This window comes from Marmota monax, unplaced genomic scaffold (assembly GCF_021218885.2).
Source record: "Marmota monax isolate L192 unplaced genomic scaffold, Marmota_monax_Labrador192_F-V1.1 WCK01_AAM20220418_F8-fsc00008, whole genome shotgun sequence".
Lineage (NCBI taxonomy): Eukaryota > Metazoa > Chordata > Mammalia > Rodentia > Sciuridae > Marmota > Marmota monax.
The window spans coordinates 16,182,605-16,198,427 of NW_026694432.1; the positions used below are offsets into that span (position 1 = coordinate 16,182,605).

Below are 15,823 nucleotides of genomic sequence, written 5' to 3' on the forward strand. Positions count from 1 at the left end.
TGTAATTCCAGGGACTTGGGAGACTGAGTTTTAGACCAGTTTGGGCAACTTAGCAGGACTCTTATCTCAAAATTTTAAAAATAAATAAATAAATAAATAAGAAAGTATATAGAGTAAGCCAATACATAGTATATGCTATAGTCCATCATTTTATAAATTATTAATCCATATGACCCTCTTCTCATACCTAAAAACAAAAACAAAACAAAACAAAACCAGCAGCAACAAAACATGCCTATGTTTTGAAGCTACTGCAATTCTTATTTCTGAAACTGGAAAAACAGTGTCTGCTCATAAGGAAACTGTTGGCATTTATCATTTCCTTCCTCTGTTCCTCATTTTATGTTCCATACTATCTTTAGTCTTGATCTATTTTTTATTTTTATTTATTTACTTATTTGGGTTCTGGGGATTGAACTTAGGGGCACTTGACCACTGAGCCACATCTCCAGCCTTTTTATGCATTTTATTCAGAGACAGGGTCTCACTGAGTTGCTTCGTGCCTTGCTTTTGGTGAGGCTGGCTTTGAACTATTGATCTTTCTAATGTAAGGGTCCCGCGAAACGTCGGAGAAAGAGACCACCAAGTGACCACTCATGCAATTGGCAGAAGGGGGATTTATTGAACCAGCATGCTGGGGCTCCGTCCCCACTCAAGAAGGGAAAGCAGCCCAGAGCCCCGAGCAGGGGCTGAGCACTGCTTAAGTACACTTTTTGGGGAGGGCGGAGGGCTTTGTATACATCAGAACAAATCATCATGAGGCACGGGAAAATTGAACAACAACTCCTAAACTTGATTAGTTCATTCATTGGCGGGAACAGGTCAGGCTGGAGTGATAGATAGGTTATTCCTAAGGAGGGGGTTACATTTAAACTGATTGGTCCAGGCCCTGCAATGCCTACGTGCGACCACACAGAGCCCTTATTAAACAACCAAATAGTCAGGGGAAATATTTACTGGGCAGTTCCAAGCATTGTCTTAACAGCTACAGAAATTTCAGGTTTTGCAGGTAGCATAGAAACCTAACAATACCTAATCCTTTACATTTTAACTCAGACCTTGCAGCTTAGAAACTTTACAACACCCGGTCTTTTACCCTTTAACTTTTACGCTTTAACTTCAATTTCTTTTACCCTTACATTGCCTCAGCCTCCTAAGTTACTGGGATCACAGATGTGTGCCACCACACCCAGCTCTATTTTTTTATTTTAAATTCCATTTTATTAAATATCAAGGTTGATTGTAATCTTTTGGATTCTTTTCCCTGTATGTTTGGTGTAGCTTTTCCTATTTTCAAGTTTTCTGTTCTTATTGCTTTTTTTTTTTTTGTAGTTTTTATTTTATTTATTTATTTTTATGTGGTGCTAAGAATTCAACCCAGGTCCCAGGACCTCGCATGTGCTAGGCAAGCGCTCCACTGCTGAGCCACAACTCCAGCCCTGTTTCTTATTGTTTTAAATAAGTTTTGATTAGTTATCTTTGGAATTTAAAAAAATCTAGTCTGTGACTGGGAATGTAGCTCAATGGTAGAACACTCACCTAGCGTTCATGAGACTTTGAGTTCCATCCCCAGCACTGTGAAAATATATAACTCATTAACTTAAAAAATTATAAATCTGGTCGGGTATGGTGACACATGACTGTAATCCCAGGAGCTCAGGAGAGAAGGTAGGAGGATCCTGAGTTTAAAGACAGGCTCAGCAACTTAGGGAGGCCCTGAGCAACTCAGAAAGACCCTGTCTGTAATAAAATATAAAAAAGGGCTAGGAATGTGGCTCATGGTTAAGTGCCCCTGGGTTCAATTCCTGGTACCACAAGGGAAAAAAAAAAGAAATCTTGTCTGAGAGTCTTTGCCTTTTAATTTTGAATTTAACCCAGCTGATTTTATTATATTTACAATTAAGATTTACTTCTGTGTATTATTTTATATTTTTAAGTGGTTGTTTTGTTAGACCAGGACGAAAGAAAAGACCACTGACTCCAATTAAAATCAAATTAAAGCATGCTTATTATTTCAACCTGCCGGGCTGCCTCTCCCTCCCAAAATGGCGGGAACAAGACAGCCCCCCCAGCTTTCCTGCAGCCCAGCTTTATAGCCTAGAAAGTTACACAAAGGGGGGTTACAGATAACAGAACTCTGACAAGCATCACACTAATGGTAGTTTACACTAATGGTAGTTTACATTTTTTTGCTGGCCCCAACATCAGAATTTATGAGGACCATTAGAGCCTCAGAGAGGGTCATTGTCTGGCCAGGGAAGGCCAAGATTTGTGAGGCGTCACTAAAGTTTCAGAGAGGGCTGCTCTCAGAGAGCAGGCATGGGTGAGTTCAAGGCATGGGCAAGCATTCCAAGCAGGTTCAGAATTTGCAGTAATTTATAGTAAAGCCGAAATTATTTTTTCATGGCTTTGTGGCGAGATGCCCAATTTTAAGAAAAGATCAGGTTGGGTCTATCAGTTTATCCCTATAGTCCATTGGTTACATTGTGTTTTTTTTTTTTTTCTGTTATATGTTATGGTTTGTTTTTGGTGATGTTGGGAATTGAACCAGGGCCTTGTGCATGCAAGGCAAACACTCTACCAACTGAGCTATATCCCAGCCCTGTTATGTGTATATTTTTAAAAATAATTTTAGTTGTTGTTGGACACAATACCTTTATTTTATTTATTTATTTTTATGTGGTGCTAAGGATGGAACCCAGTGCCTCATACGTTGCCAGGCAAGTGCCCTGCCACTGAGTCACAACCCCAGCCCCTTGCCTGCTATATATTTATACTTTGTTCTTATTGTGGTTGCCCATATTCTCATGTTTTTTGCTCCTATGGATATAATATTATTAATATATATTTCTTCCCCTTAATAAGAATACACTTACATATACCCTCTTTCTTTTCCACCCCCTCCAATATTGATATTATTCATTATGGATGTATTTTCTCTGATGTAAACCATTTTCTGTAAAGACAAAGGTAGACAAATACTAAGGCATTTGGACATTTATCTCCCTTATCTCTTGTAGCATCTCCTGGATTTGTTTCTCATCTTGAGTACTTTTGAAGCCAGAATTAGACTGGCAGTCAGCAGAGATAGGTAAATTGAGTCAGATTGGATCAAGGAGGCCAGTTTTGAGAAAGTCCAGCAAGTTGGAGACTGTCCCCTGAGGGACTGAAATGTTAATCCATTCAGAGCCCTTCCTCCACCCTTATCAAGAACCTCTGCTTGCTCCAACCCTTTGCTAAGGTAATCTGTCCCAGGAATTGCCCCTCCCTACAGGGAGCTATAAAATTGTTAATTAATGAGTCCTTGGCTGCTCCATCCTGCCCTTCCCTGTTCAACTCACCTGTTACCCACCTTTTGGCCATCCCGCTGAGCATTCCTGGGCCTAGTCAAATGCCTAGTCACCTACACTGGAAAGAGAAAGATAAGGGGAAGAGGGCAGGAGAACAAAGGAAGCCTAGGACATATAAAAGGGCAGAACACCTCACTTCTTGGGATACCAGGATACCAGCTATGGCCCCCTTCTCCCTCCTGGGAGAAGTCTATGTTACCCCTTTTTAAATAAATCCTGCTTTACATGCTTGCCTCAGTGGGCTTCTCTAATGTTCAAACTTCAACATGTGAGGAAGCAGGACTCCTCACCCATAACCCGCAGTATCACTTTCTAAAGATGTTTTCAGTGGTTTCTTTTTTCTTTTCTTTCTTTCTTTCTTTTTTTTTTTTGTGTGTGCAAAGTGTTTTTTGGTGTGCTGTTTTAGTCAGGTTTTCTGTCTCTGTGACCAAAGGCCTCACAAGAACAATTTTAAAGAAGGAAAAGTTTATTTGGGGCTTGTGGTTTCAGAGGTCTCAGTCCATTGACAGCTGACTCTGGGCTGTGAGGCAGAACATCATGACTGAAGGGTGTGGTTGAGGAAAGCAGCCCAAGACAGGAACTCTGCTCCTCAGGGACAAATTGTATACCCCAAAGATGTGCTCCCAGTGCTGTACCTTCTTCAGCCACACCCTCCCTGCCTATAGTTAACCCAACTAATCCATTCAAGCTGACGAATGCACTGATTGGGTTAATACTCTCCTAACCCAATCATTTTCACCTCTAAACTTTCTTGCTTGCATTGTCGACATCTTAAATCTAATCTGTCAGGGGCTAGAAGGAAATTCTCCTTTAAAGAATAGCCTGACATTTACAATAAACAGCCCCCTGGGAGACATCCTGCCTGGGAGACATCCTGCAGCTACCTATCTCCCTGGAACATCCTGCGGTTATCAGGATCATCAGACATCTTGCAGCTGGCAGTTTTACCACCCACATCCAGCAACTGCTGATTAGAGAGCTTCCCTACCCCCAGCATATAAATACCCCTGTGTGAACAATGAAAGTGTGCAGCTTGATCAGAACTCCTGTCTTGCTGTCATCCCTCCTGTCTCTTGTCCCTTCATTCCTCCCCACCTAGGTTCGCGGCCCTCGTTGATGTGTCCTGCCGGTCGGGACACTAATCCATAACATGTGCTGAAAAATATTTATACTGTAATATTCAAATGGCAATTTGAATAAATATAAAATTCTAGAGTCAAGGGCTGAGGTTGTGACTCATTGGCAGAGTACTTGCCTAGCACATATGAGGCACTGAGTTCAATCTTCAGCACTGCCCCCAAAAATAAATAAATAAAATAAAGTTATTAAAAAACTCTGAAGTCAGTGTTCTTTCCTTTGGTACTCTGTTTTTTACCTTGTGTCCAATGGTTCTATTGAGTGAGGTGGTATCAATTTGCTCTTCTAGTAAGCCTTTACAATTTTCTCTTTGTCTTTCTGATGTTTTTCATGGGCTGTTTTCCATTTTATTTATTTATTTATTATTATTTTTTGGCATGGGGATTGAACAACTGAGGGGCCCTTGCCGCACCCCCAGCACTATTTTGTATTTTGTTTAGAGACAGGGTCTTACTGAGTTGTTTAGTGCCTCACTTTTGCTGAGGCTGGCTTTGAACTCTCAATCCTCCTGCCTCAGTCTCCTGAGCTGCTGGTGTGCCAGTGAGCCCGACTTACATTTTATTTTAATGTGCTTAGGTATATATTCATTCCTAACTCTCCTGTTTGGCAGTCTATGGGTCCTTTTAATCTAAGACCCATCCTTCCTTTCTTCCCTAATTCCTTCCTTCTTTCCTTTCTTCCCCAGGGCCTCACACATGCTAGACAAGTGCTATACCACTGAGTTACATCCCCAGCCCTTTTATAAATTTTATTTTGAAACAGGGTCTCATTAAGTTGCCCAGGCTGGCTTCAAATTTGCCATCCCCCTGCCTTAGACCCCCTACTAATTGGGATTACAGTCATACATCATCGTGTCCAGATACCTAAGACCTTTCATTCTTTTTTAATTCTGGAAAGGTTCAATATTTAAAATATTATTTCTTCCTCTCAATTTTGTCCCTCTCCTTCTGGGACCCCTAATTTTTAAGATTTCCATGTTCTTAGCGCTCTCTCTCTCTCTCTCTCTCTTTCTCTCTCTCTCCACATGCGTGCATGTTTTGCTGGGAGTTGAACCTGGCCTCACATATGCTAGGCAAGCACTGTATTACTGAGCTACATCTCTAGCCTGACTTTTTACAATTATTATTATCTATTTTTTTAAATTTGTTCCTGCTGTTTTCTGGGAAAGTTCCTCAATCCAATCTTGAAATTTACTTTTTGATTTTTCTTAAACTGTATCCATTATGAAATTATTCTATTTCTTGTGTTCTTTCTTTCAATTACATTTTCAATTCTAAAATTTCTTCTATATTCTTTTTATGCTCTCTCATTATTTCCTCTGGGGATTGAACCCATGGGCACCTGATCACTAAGCTACATCTTCAGTCCTTTTTATTTTTTTATTTTGAGACCTGGTCTTAATATGTTGCTAAGGGCCTCATTTAGTTGCTGAGGCTGACCTCAAACATGTAATCCTGCCTCAGCCTCCTGAGTCTCTGGGATACAAGTAGACACCTATATCCAGCTTCCTTTTAAATGTTTGAGCTTTCTATTTCCAAAAATTCTTAGATCATACATACAGCTTATATGTATAACAATAGCAATTCACTAAATCACACACATACTGTGAGTGTTGGGGTATGTGTGTGTAATTTAGCTGATCATTTTTCTCATGGTGGTTGCATTTTGGCCTGTGAACTCATGTGCCTTATAGGTATGAGCTACTCCATCTTCTAATGAACTACTTCTCGAAGTATAGTGAAGAACCAGATTTTTGTTGTTGTTGTTGTTCTTAATCTGTTATGAGTCTATTAACTACAGCAACATCAAATTTCTATAAAACTTTTAGCTGGGGCGCAGTGGCACATGCCTGTAATCCCAGTGGCTTGGGAGGCTGAGAAAGGAGAATCATGAATTCAAAGCCAGCCTCAGCAATAGCGAGGCGCTAAGCAACTCAGTAAGACCCTGTCTCTAAATAAAAGACAAAAAAAAAGTCAAGGATCAAGGACTGATGTCCCTGAGCCACTGGAATTGAAGCCACTGTGCTTGGCTTGAACCATGTTTTGATAGCACTGTCCCATTGTGTGTTGGGAAGGGGTGTTGGTCAGATGGCATACTATGTTAGTCTATCCAACCATTGCCTTCCTTCACTTCAATAGGATTCCACATTCCAAGCCCATTGCCATGTGACTTTCAGTGCTTTTGTGTAGAGTGCTATTCCCTGCCTCATTATCTGACTTGGTCTTGTGACTTGCTTGGGCCAATGAAATGTAAGCAGTAGCAGCATTCCAGTTCTGAGGAGGAGCTTATAGAGGCATCATTCATTTCTATCAGTTTTCTTGTTATTTTCTGGTGCAAGAACAATGTAACCCAGGTAGGGGCTACTCCTGCAACACATCACTCATATTCACAGAAGCTAACCTGTGATCACCAGCATGTAATGTGAGCAAGAACTCTATGTTGATTTTTGTAATCAAGTGTTGGCAAATTACAGATTATGAGCCAAATCCAGCTCCTTGTCTGTTTTTTAAAGTCCAGGAGCTGAAAATGTTTTTTGTTTTGTTATTGCATTTTTGAAGGATTAAAAAGTAATCAAAAGAAAAATTACTATCTTGTGTCATGTGAAAAATATATGGAATTCAAATTTTTGTGTTGATAAGGTTTTATTGAAACACAGTCATGCTTATTTATTTACATATTGTCTATGGCTGCTTCCATGCTACAGTGACACAGCTGAGTGGTTGCAAGGGAAACCATAGGCTCTGAAAAACCAGCCTCTACCTCAGAGTAAAGCCTGTCCAAGGAAGGGGGTGTGACCCTTGTCCTTGGAAAGACCCACAGAGCACTCCTAGGCACATACCCTGCTGAGCTGTTTATGTACAAATAACAGGAGAGATCTTCGGAGCCAGGTGTCCCTGACTCAGGCTAGATGAGAACCCATAGAACCCCCTAGCAACCACCAATCAGCATGACAAGTGGGGGGGGATACCTGGGATGCCAGATGACCCTCCCAGTAGTTTATGGTGGTTGATAACATGTTGGAAAACCATGTAGTTTAGCACGTACACCCCTCGTGGCTTAAACCAATCAATTCAAAGGAATCCCCCTCTTGTACTAGCCAATCACCCTTACCCAATTTGTTCCAGCCAGTGAATGTGCTAATCATGATTTAGAGTTGTTTTATGATTTTCCCTCGGTGTGTGCTGATTTGCTAAGAGATGCTATGATGTATGTGAAGTCCCTGCCTTCCCCAAAGAGTGTATAAAACTGTTGCAAACCCTGGGCTCGGGGCCTCTCAGCATCACCACTTGCTGTGTGTGCAGAGGACCGAGCTAGCTCGAAATAAACACCTCTTTGCTCCTTACATCGATCTTGGTCTCTGGTGGTCTTTTGGGGGTCCCGAATTCGAGCATAACAGCCCATCCCTCAGAGCCCAAGATATTTACTACCTGGCCCTTTACAGAAAAGATTTGCTGGCCTCAGAGGTTCTGAGGTTGGTTGTTACCTTGGCAAAGATGACTAACATAGTCAAGATGAGGTCAGGAAGAGAGGGAGTAGATCCGGAGAAAGGAGTGCCAGGCACCAGGAACCCTCTGGGTCTCCCCCATGTGCTGTCACTGTGCAGAGGCTAGGGCCTTGCAACTCTTAGGAAGAAGCAGCATCAGGAGGAGGTGTGATTCCTTGGCCTCAGGTACTGGAGAAACTGCCAGAGTGAAGTCCACCTGCCCACCCCCACTTCCATCCCCAGCAGAACTTGGCATTTCCTGATTTTCCTTGGTCAGTGCTGGCTTTACTGGGCTTTTAAATCCTGGGCTTCACTCCCTCCCTCCCTTTCTTTCTTCCTCCTCCTCCTCCTTCTTTTTAGTTGTAGTTGGACACAATACCTTTATTTTTTTATATTTGTGTGGTGCTGAGGACTGAACCCCGGGCCTTGCAGCTGCTAGGCGAGTGCTCTACCACTGAACCGCAACCCCAGCCCTCTCTTTCCTTCTTTCTTTCTTGCTTTTTTCCATTGTAGAAAAGTTTATATAACATAAAATTTACCATCTTAACCATGTTCAGGTGTACCATTCGGTGGCATTAAGTACCTTTACAATATTTCGTAACCAACACCACTATTCACTTCCAGAACCCTTTCATTGTCAGAAGGATGAAACACAAAGTCTATACCCATTGAAGAGAAACCCACCCCCCAACCCTGGCTGTCAACCAATCTCTTTATTTTTGAATTTGCCTATTCTAATCATTTCCTCAGGCCCTTTAGAATTAGTGTGTGTGTGTGTGTGGTGTGTGTGTGTGTGTGTGTGGTGCTGGGGATTGAACCCAGGGCCTTGTGCCAATTACATCTCAATCCTTTTTTTAAAATTGTATTCTGAGTTAGGGTCTTATGTCTGGCTTTTAATTTAATTTAATTTTTTCCCTCTTTCTGGTATTGGGACTTGAACCCAGGGTGCCTTATCAGTGATCCACATCCCCAGTCCTTTTTTCTTTTTTTTGAGATGGAGTCTTGCTAAATTACTGAGGCTGGTCTTGGACCTTCCATTCTCCTGCCTCAGACTCCTGAAGCAGGCATCATGTACCTGACTTTTATTTTTATTTTTTTTTATTTTTTAAAGAGAGAGGAGAGAGAGAAAGAGAGAGAGAGAGAGAGAGAGAGAGAGAGAGAGAGAGAGAGAGAGAGAGAGAATTTTTTAATATTTATTTCTTTTAGTTATTAGCGGACACAACATCTTTGTTTGTATGTGGTGCTAAGGATCGAACCCGGGCCGCACTCATGCCAGGCGAGCGCGCTACTGCTTGAGCCACATCCCCAGCCCCGTACCTGAATTTTAAACCTATGCTTTGTATATTTATTATTCCAGTGACCATACCTCCCTCATGCCACAATTCAAAACACATCATCTAACAGTGAACTACTTTCCAATTTTGGATTTACTTTTCACAAAAACATTTACAAAGGGAATCAAAATTAACTCTAAATTTCATTTAATGTTTCTTTACTTAAAAGAATGTCTTACTAAAAGTTACTGGTTAATTTAATATTAAGCTAGAATTGCCACAATCGTTCTGTTTTCCTACCACATTGGTTAAAAATGTTACCCAGAATTATCATGTTTCTATTGAATTATTTTTGCTGTTTAATTACATAAGTAATATTTGAAAAGCAGTCTTATAAAAGATTTAAGCAATCCAGAAGTACACATCATTAAAAGTCAAAGTCCTCATTTATTGCAAGTAATTATGCTAGCCCCAAATTATCCATGGCCTTCAATTGGCTCGATGGTCTTTTCTTCCTGGTATTGAAGGCTTGCCAGGATGGACTGGTAGTAAGTACATTCCTCTGGGCGGCAGGAGGCTTGTTTGCCAAGCTCCTAAGGGCATCAGTTATATTGTTCTGGCGCTTCATCACTTTGTCAGGAGGGTTCATTGTAGGGGCCACTCTCAATCCACAAGTTGGTCACAGGCATGACCCACTCTTTCCTCTAGATCTGTTGTTGCTCAAGCACAACATTCCTCAAGACCCACTCAGCACCCACGCCTGCCAGGCTGGCTGGTCAGGCTGATTCCAGAAATGTGGGGGAGTTGATGTCTTTGGGGGAGTATTTTGTATCTTAGTCTGTTTCATGTTGCTATAATAATTACTTGAGGTTGGGATATTCATGAAGAAAAGAATTTTAAGCCAGGTGTGGTGGAGGCCCTGGGTTGGATCTGCAGCACCACATAAAAATAAATAAATAAAGATATTGTGTCCAACTAAAAAATAAATATTAAAAAATAAATAAAATAAAATGGGCTGGGGATGTAGCTCAGTGGTGAAGTGCCCCACAGTTAGATACCTAATCTCTCTCTCTCTCACACACACACACACACATACACCGAAGTTTATTAGGTTCACAATTCTGGTGGTTGGATGGTTCCAACAGCATGGTGCCTGTGAGAGACCCCTGGCTGCGTCATAACATGATGTGAAAAAAGAAGCTAAGGGATGCTTGCAGAAGGGGGCAAGCATGTGGCATGGCCTCGCTTTATAACAATGTGCTCTCGTGAAAGCAAACGCCTGTGAGATCTAGCATACTCCTCAAGACCAGCATTAATCCGTTCATAAGGATGGAGCCCCTACAACCTAGAGAGAGAGAGACAGAGACAGAGATACAGACAGAGGCAGAGGCAAAGAAAGAAAGAGACAGAGAGACAGAGACTGGGATTTGAACCCAGGGCCACTCTACCACTGAGCTATATTTCCAGCCCTTTAAATTTTTTTGTTTTGAAATATGGTCAAGTTGTCCAGGCTGGCCTCAACCTTTGATCCTCCTCCTCAGTCTTCCATGTAGCTTGGACTACAGGAGTGTAACACCATACCCAGTTTCATTTAATACTTTTATAACCTTTCTTAATGTTTAGAACTCTGATCCATTTAAATTTTTATTTTTAAGTGTAGCTTGGTAGCCAAGCCTTTAACATATGGACCTTTGGGAGACATTTATATTCAAAATATAGCACCTCTAATTCCATTCTTCTCCACAGTGGTTGCCATTGTTATCTGTCTAATCTGTATCCTCTATTAATTTACTCACATTGGTGAGATTTTTGTTCCTTGATATCCATGATAGTGTACTCTATCTTTTTCCCCCAGGCCCATTTTTTGTTGTTGTTGTTAATGGGGATTGAAGTCAGGGATACTCACTGAGCCACATCCCCAGTCCTATTTTGTATTTTATTTAGAGACAGGGTCTCACTGAGTTGCTTAGTGCCTTGCCATTGGCTGAGGCTGGCTTTGAACTCTCAATCCTCCTGTCTCCTCCTCCCAAGCCTCCGGGATTACAGGCATGCACCACTGGGCCCTGCTCTGAGGCTCATTTTTAAAAATTATGTTCTGGATATCTCTCCATGTCAGTACACACAAAATCAATCTATTATTTTCCCCAAATATTTTATTATAAAGATTTCCAATCCTACAAGAAGTTCAAAAAATTTTGCAGTGTTCAATACACAGTGGACACCTGTATCCTCAGCACCTAAACGCTTTGATTAATATTTTACTAGACTTGCTTTAGCTCATATCTATCTATCCCTCTGATTATCCATCCATTCATTTTCCTTTTGATGCTTTCCAGGGTAAATTGCAGGCATCAGTACACTTTCTCCTAAAAAAAAATCAGCATACAAATCATTGATTGAAGTTCATATTGTATATATTTTTTTTTTGTTTCAAGGTAAAATTTATATACAATGAAAGGCAAAAATCTTTTTTTTGTTGTTGTTCCAGGGATTGAATTCAGGGCCATGCGACAACTGAGCCACATCCCTAGCCCTATTCTGTATTTTATTTAGAGACAGGGTCTCACTGAATTAGCTTAGCACCTCACTTCTTAAGTCTGGCTTTGAACTCAGGATCCTCCTGTCTCAGCCTCCTGAGCCACTGAATGCATTGGTCTGGACAAGGGGCCCTGGATCTGCAAGAGGGCATAGCAGCAGTGAAAAGTGATGAGGTTCCAGCCCATCCTGTGGGATCCCAGGTCATGCTTGAGGGTTCCAGGTGCTCTGATCTGCCCACTTGCATCCATCATCCCTTCTCTTTTTCCTGCCTGCATTTCTGCAGAAGAGATTTGCGAAATAGAAATGCTATTTATTTCTATTTGACATACTAACCAATTGCCCTTCAAAACCTGACATATTGACCAATTGCCCTTCAAAAAGTCTACAAATTTGGGCTGGGGATATAGTTCAGTTGGTAGAGTGCCTGCCTCACATGCACAAGGCCCTGGGTTCAATCCCCAACGCCCGCCCCCCTCCCCCACACAAAGACTACAAATTTGCATCAGGTTTGAGACCAGACTGCACAACTTGAGACCAGACTGCACAACTTTGCAAGACTCTGCCTCAAAATAAAAAATAAAAGAGGGCTGAACCCTGGCTAGGTGGTGCATACCTGTAATCCCAGCAACTTGGGAGGCTGAAGCAGAAGGATCACAAGTTCAAAGCCAGCCTCAGCAATAGTGAGGTGCTAAGCAACTCAGTGAGACCCTGTTTCTAAATAAAAATACAAAATAGGGCTGGGGATGTTGTTCAGTGATTGAATATTCCTGAGTTCATTCCCCAGTACCAAAAAGAGAAAAAAAAAAGGGGGGGGGGGCTCAGCTGAGTATGTAGTCAATGATAGAGTACCCCTGGGTTCAATTACCAGTATGGGGAAAAAAAAAGCATGAAGTTACTTATTTTCCCAAAACCTCATCAAAACTGCACATAATGAATTATTTTAATTGTTGCCAATTTAATTGTTTAAAAAAATAATAATTATCTTTCTTTTTTTGATTTGTTTGTCTACTGACCATCTTACCATGAGGCTGAACATCTTTTTTTTAAGACTTGTTTTTAGTTGTATATGGGCACAATACCTTTATTTTATTTATTTATGCTGTGCTGAGGATGGAACCCAGTGCCCTACGCCTGCAAGACAAGTGCTCCATTACTGAGCCCCACCCCAGCCTGAGGCTGAACATCTTTGTTATAAAATGTTATATTTCTTCAGGTAAATATTTCTGTCCCCCACCACCACCCCACATTCTAATGAGAGATTCATATCTTTATTTTCCTTCTTTCCTTTCTTTCTTTGTTCATATGGGGAGACTGAACCAGGGCAAATTAATCACTGAGCCACATCTCCAGCCCTTTTTGTATTTTATTTTGAGACGGGGTCTCTCTAAGTTGCTTAGTGCCTCACTAAATTACTGAGGCTGTCTTTGAACGTGAGATCCTACTGCATCAGCTTCCTGAGCCCCTGGTATTACAGGTGTGCTCCATGGAGCCTGGCATGGACTTTTTCTTAAGAAGTTCTTTTTTTTTTTTAAATATTTATTTTTTTAGCTTTAGGTGGACACAATATCATTATTTTATTTTTATGTGGTGCTGAGAATCGAACCCAATGCCTCATGCATGCCAGGCAAGCGCGCTACCATTTGAGCCACATCCCCAGCCCAAGAAGTTCTTTATGTATTATTAATATTAATCTTTTTAAAAAATATTTATTTTTTTAGGTGTAGATGGACACAACACAATGCCTTTATTTTTATGTGGTGCTGAGGATCGAAACTGAGTCCCTCCCGTGCTAGGCGAGTGCTCCACCACTGAGTCACAATCCCAGCCCCAATATTAATCTTTTTTTAGTATTTATTTTTTAGCTGTAGTTGGACATGATACCTTTATTTATTTTTATGTGGTGCTGAGGATCGAACCCAGGGCCTCGCACATATTAGGTGAGCACTCTACCACTGAGCCACAACCCCAGCCCCAATATAAGTCTTTTTTTTTTTAATTTGTAGTTGTAGATGGACAGAAAGCCGGTATTTTATTTGTTTATTTTTATGTGGTGCTAAGGATTGAACCCAGTGCCTCACATACGCTAGGCAAGTGCTCTGCCACTGACCCATAGCCCCAGCCCAATCTTTTCTATTTTACATACTTGACAATATATGACTCCAATTTTTATCTTTAAACCTTATTTATAATATCTTTCACTTTATAAAAAATATTTTTGATAGAGTAAAATCTTTCTTTTTTTTTTAAAGGCCTTTAGAATTTATGTCCTTCTTTACAAAAGATTTTCTTAAATCAAGATTACAAACATCATATTTTATTTGTTTGTTTATTTTTTGGGATAGGGTTTTGCTATGTTGCCCAGGCTGGCCTGGAACCCCTGGGTACATGATCCTCTGCCTCAGCCTCTCAGTAACTGTAACTACAGGTGCATATCACCATGCCTGGATTTATTTTCTTTTAATATTTTAATAACTTTTAAAAATGTTTAGAACATTAAAAATGTTTAATTAAACTAAAAATGTTTCTGATCCATCAAAATTGTATTTTGATATGGGGGATCTAATTTTCTTTCCTAGTGTAGCTACCCAGTTTTCCAGCTATGTTTATGTAATAATCTAACCTTTCCTTACAGGTTGCAAAAGCCACTTTTTATCAAATATTGAATTATATATATTCAAGAGTCTTCTTCAGGATGTGCTATTCTGTTCTGTTCATCTATTCCTTGATGTGCTAGTATTATACTGCTTTTAATCATTATAGCCTCGGATTATATTACACAATGTAATTTTAAATAGAATGACCCTTTTTAAATCAAGGCGTAATGAGGTATACTTCCTTTTCTATCCATTTTGTTACTCATTTTTTCACTTAAATTTCATCAAAGTAATTTTATGCAAAAGCACCTAGAAAATATTTACAGTTGTCTTCATTTCATGCAGTCAATCAGCTTTGGTTCTTGAAGCAATTGTATGGGCTTTTCATACTAAGTCTCCCTGAATGAGTTTAAGACTAAAGTTCCTTGTCACTTGTTGGGGTTTTTTAGGAAGCAGAAGTTGACATAGATTTAGGAGTGTATAAGTATTGTTACCTAAAGCTGGGTCCTTATCGCCCATTCTTTTCATGCCAATTTAATAATGAGGACATGGTTTTGAGAAAAAGGAAAAAGAAGGTTTATTGCTTTGCTAGCAAAGGAGATGCAGAGGGGAAGCTCTACTATTAGGGAAAACAGGGCTTTTAGAGAAGCTATTCAAAGCCTGCATTCCAGATGTGCCTTCACGGGGTTCCCAAGGTGTTCCCTAATTGTATGTACTCACTTCCTAGATTTTCACATCTCCTTCCTGTCATGGGGGTGTACACCAGGACAGGGGAGGTAATCTTTTCCCCCACCCCCAGGTTAGGGAAGGGGAGAGGAAGAAGAGGAAAAGGAAAACATACCTCTTTTAAAATAAGCACTGGGGGCTATGTTCAAAAGGTGAAGTGGACCACTGTTGCAGTATTAATGGGAGGAACATCTGTGAAAGAAAAGAGGAGGAAGCAGGATTGAGCAAGAACATCAGACCCTCTCTGCCAGTCCATTGGGAAACTCCAGAGCAAACACTGCCAAAGAGAGGTGCCTCACGTTTTGGCTGGGCTTCTGGAAAGCCAAAGAGGCTGGAGGCAATAACAGATAGAGGTCAAGGGCAAGTTTTTTCCATGCCAGGCCTAACCCCATTAGTCTTATCAACTCATAGTGGTGAACACAGGGAAGTCTCTTGGTCATTCAACAAATGTTTATTAACTGATTGATGTTTTGACCGCAGCCCAGTTGTGCCAGGGCAGTGGGGCCAAAGAGGGTGCCCAGCAACAGCATGGGAGACATAGGTTTATCAGATGAAAGCTTTTAAATTTCTAGACAGGGTCTTGCTTCAAGAAGAGTGCCCCTGCCGGTCATGGTGGCCGCATGCCTGTAATCCCAGCAGCTTGGGAGGCTGAGGCAGGATGATTGAGCTCAATGTCAGCCTCAGCAATTTAGCAAGGCTCTAAGCAACTCAATGAGACCC

At 40.9% G+C, this 15,823-nt stretch overlaps 1 protein-coding gene across 13 annotated transcripts in view; it reads right to left on the bottom strand.

Annotated features, from left to right (window-relative positions):
* Nucleotides 1-15,823, bottom strand: part of Zbtb8a (zinc finger and BTB domain containing 8A) — a 99,447-nt gene that overhangs the window by 62,003 nt on the left and 21,621 nt on the right. For 12 of the 13 annotated variants that reach the window (XM_058570935.1, XM_058570930.1, XM_058570937.1 and 9 more), the window contains exon 2: nt 15,219-15,295. The exons of the other annotated variant lie outside the window; for it this stretch is intronic. The gene's annotated coding sequence lies outside the window, so the exon portion shown is untranslated. The remainder of the gene's footprint in view (nt 1-15,218; nt 15,296-15,823) is intronic. 13 annotated transcript variants of the gene reach the window in all.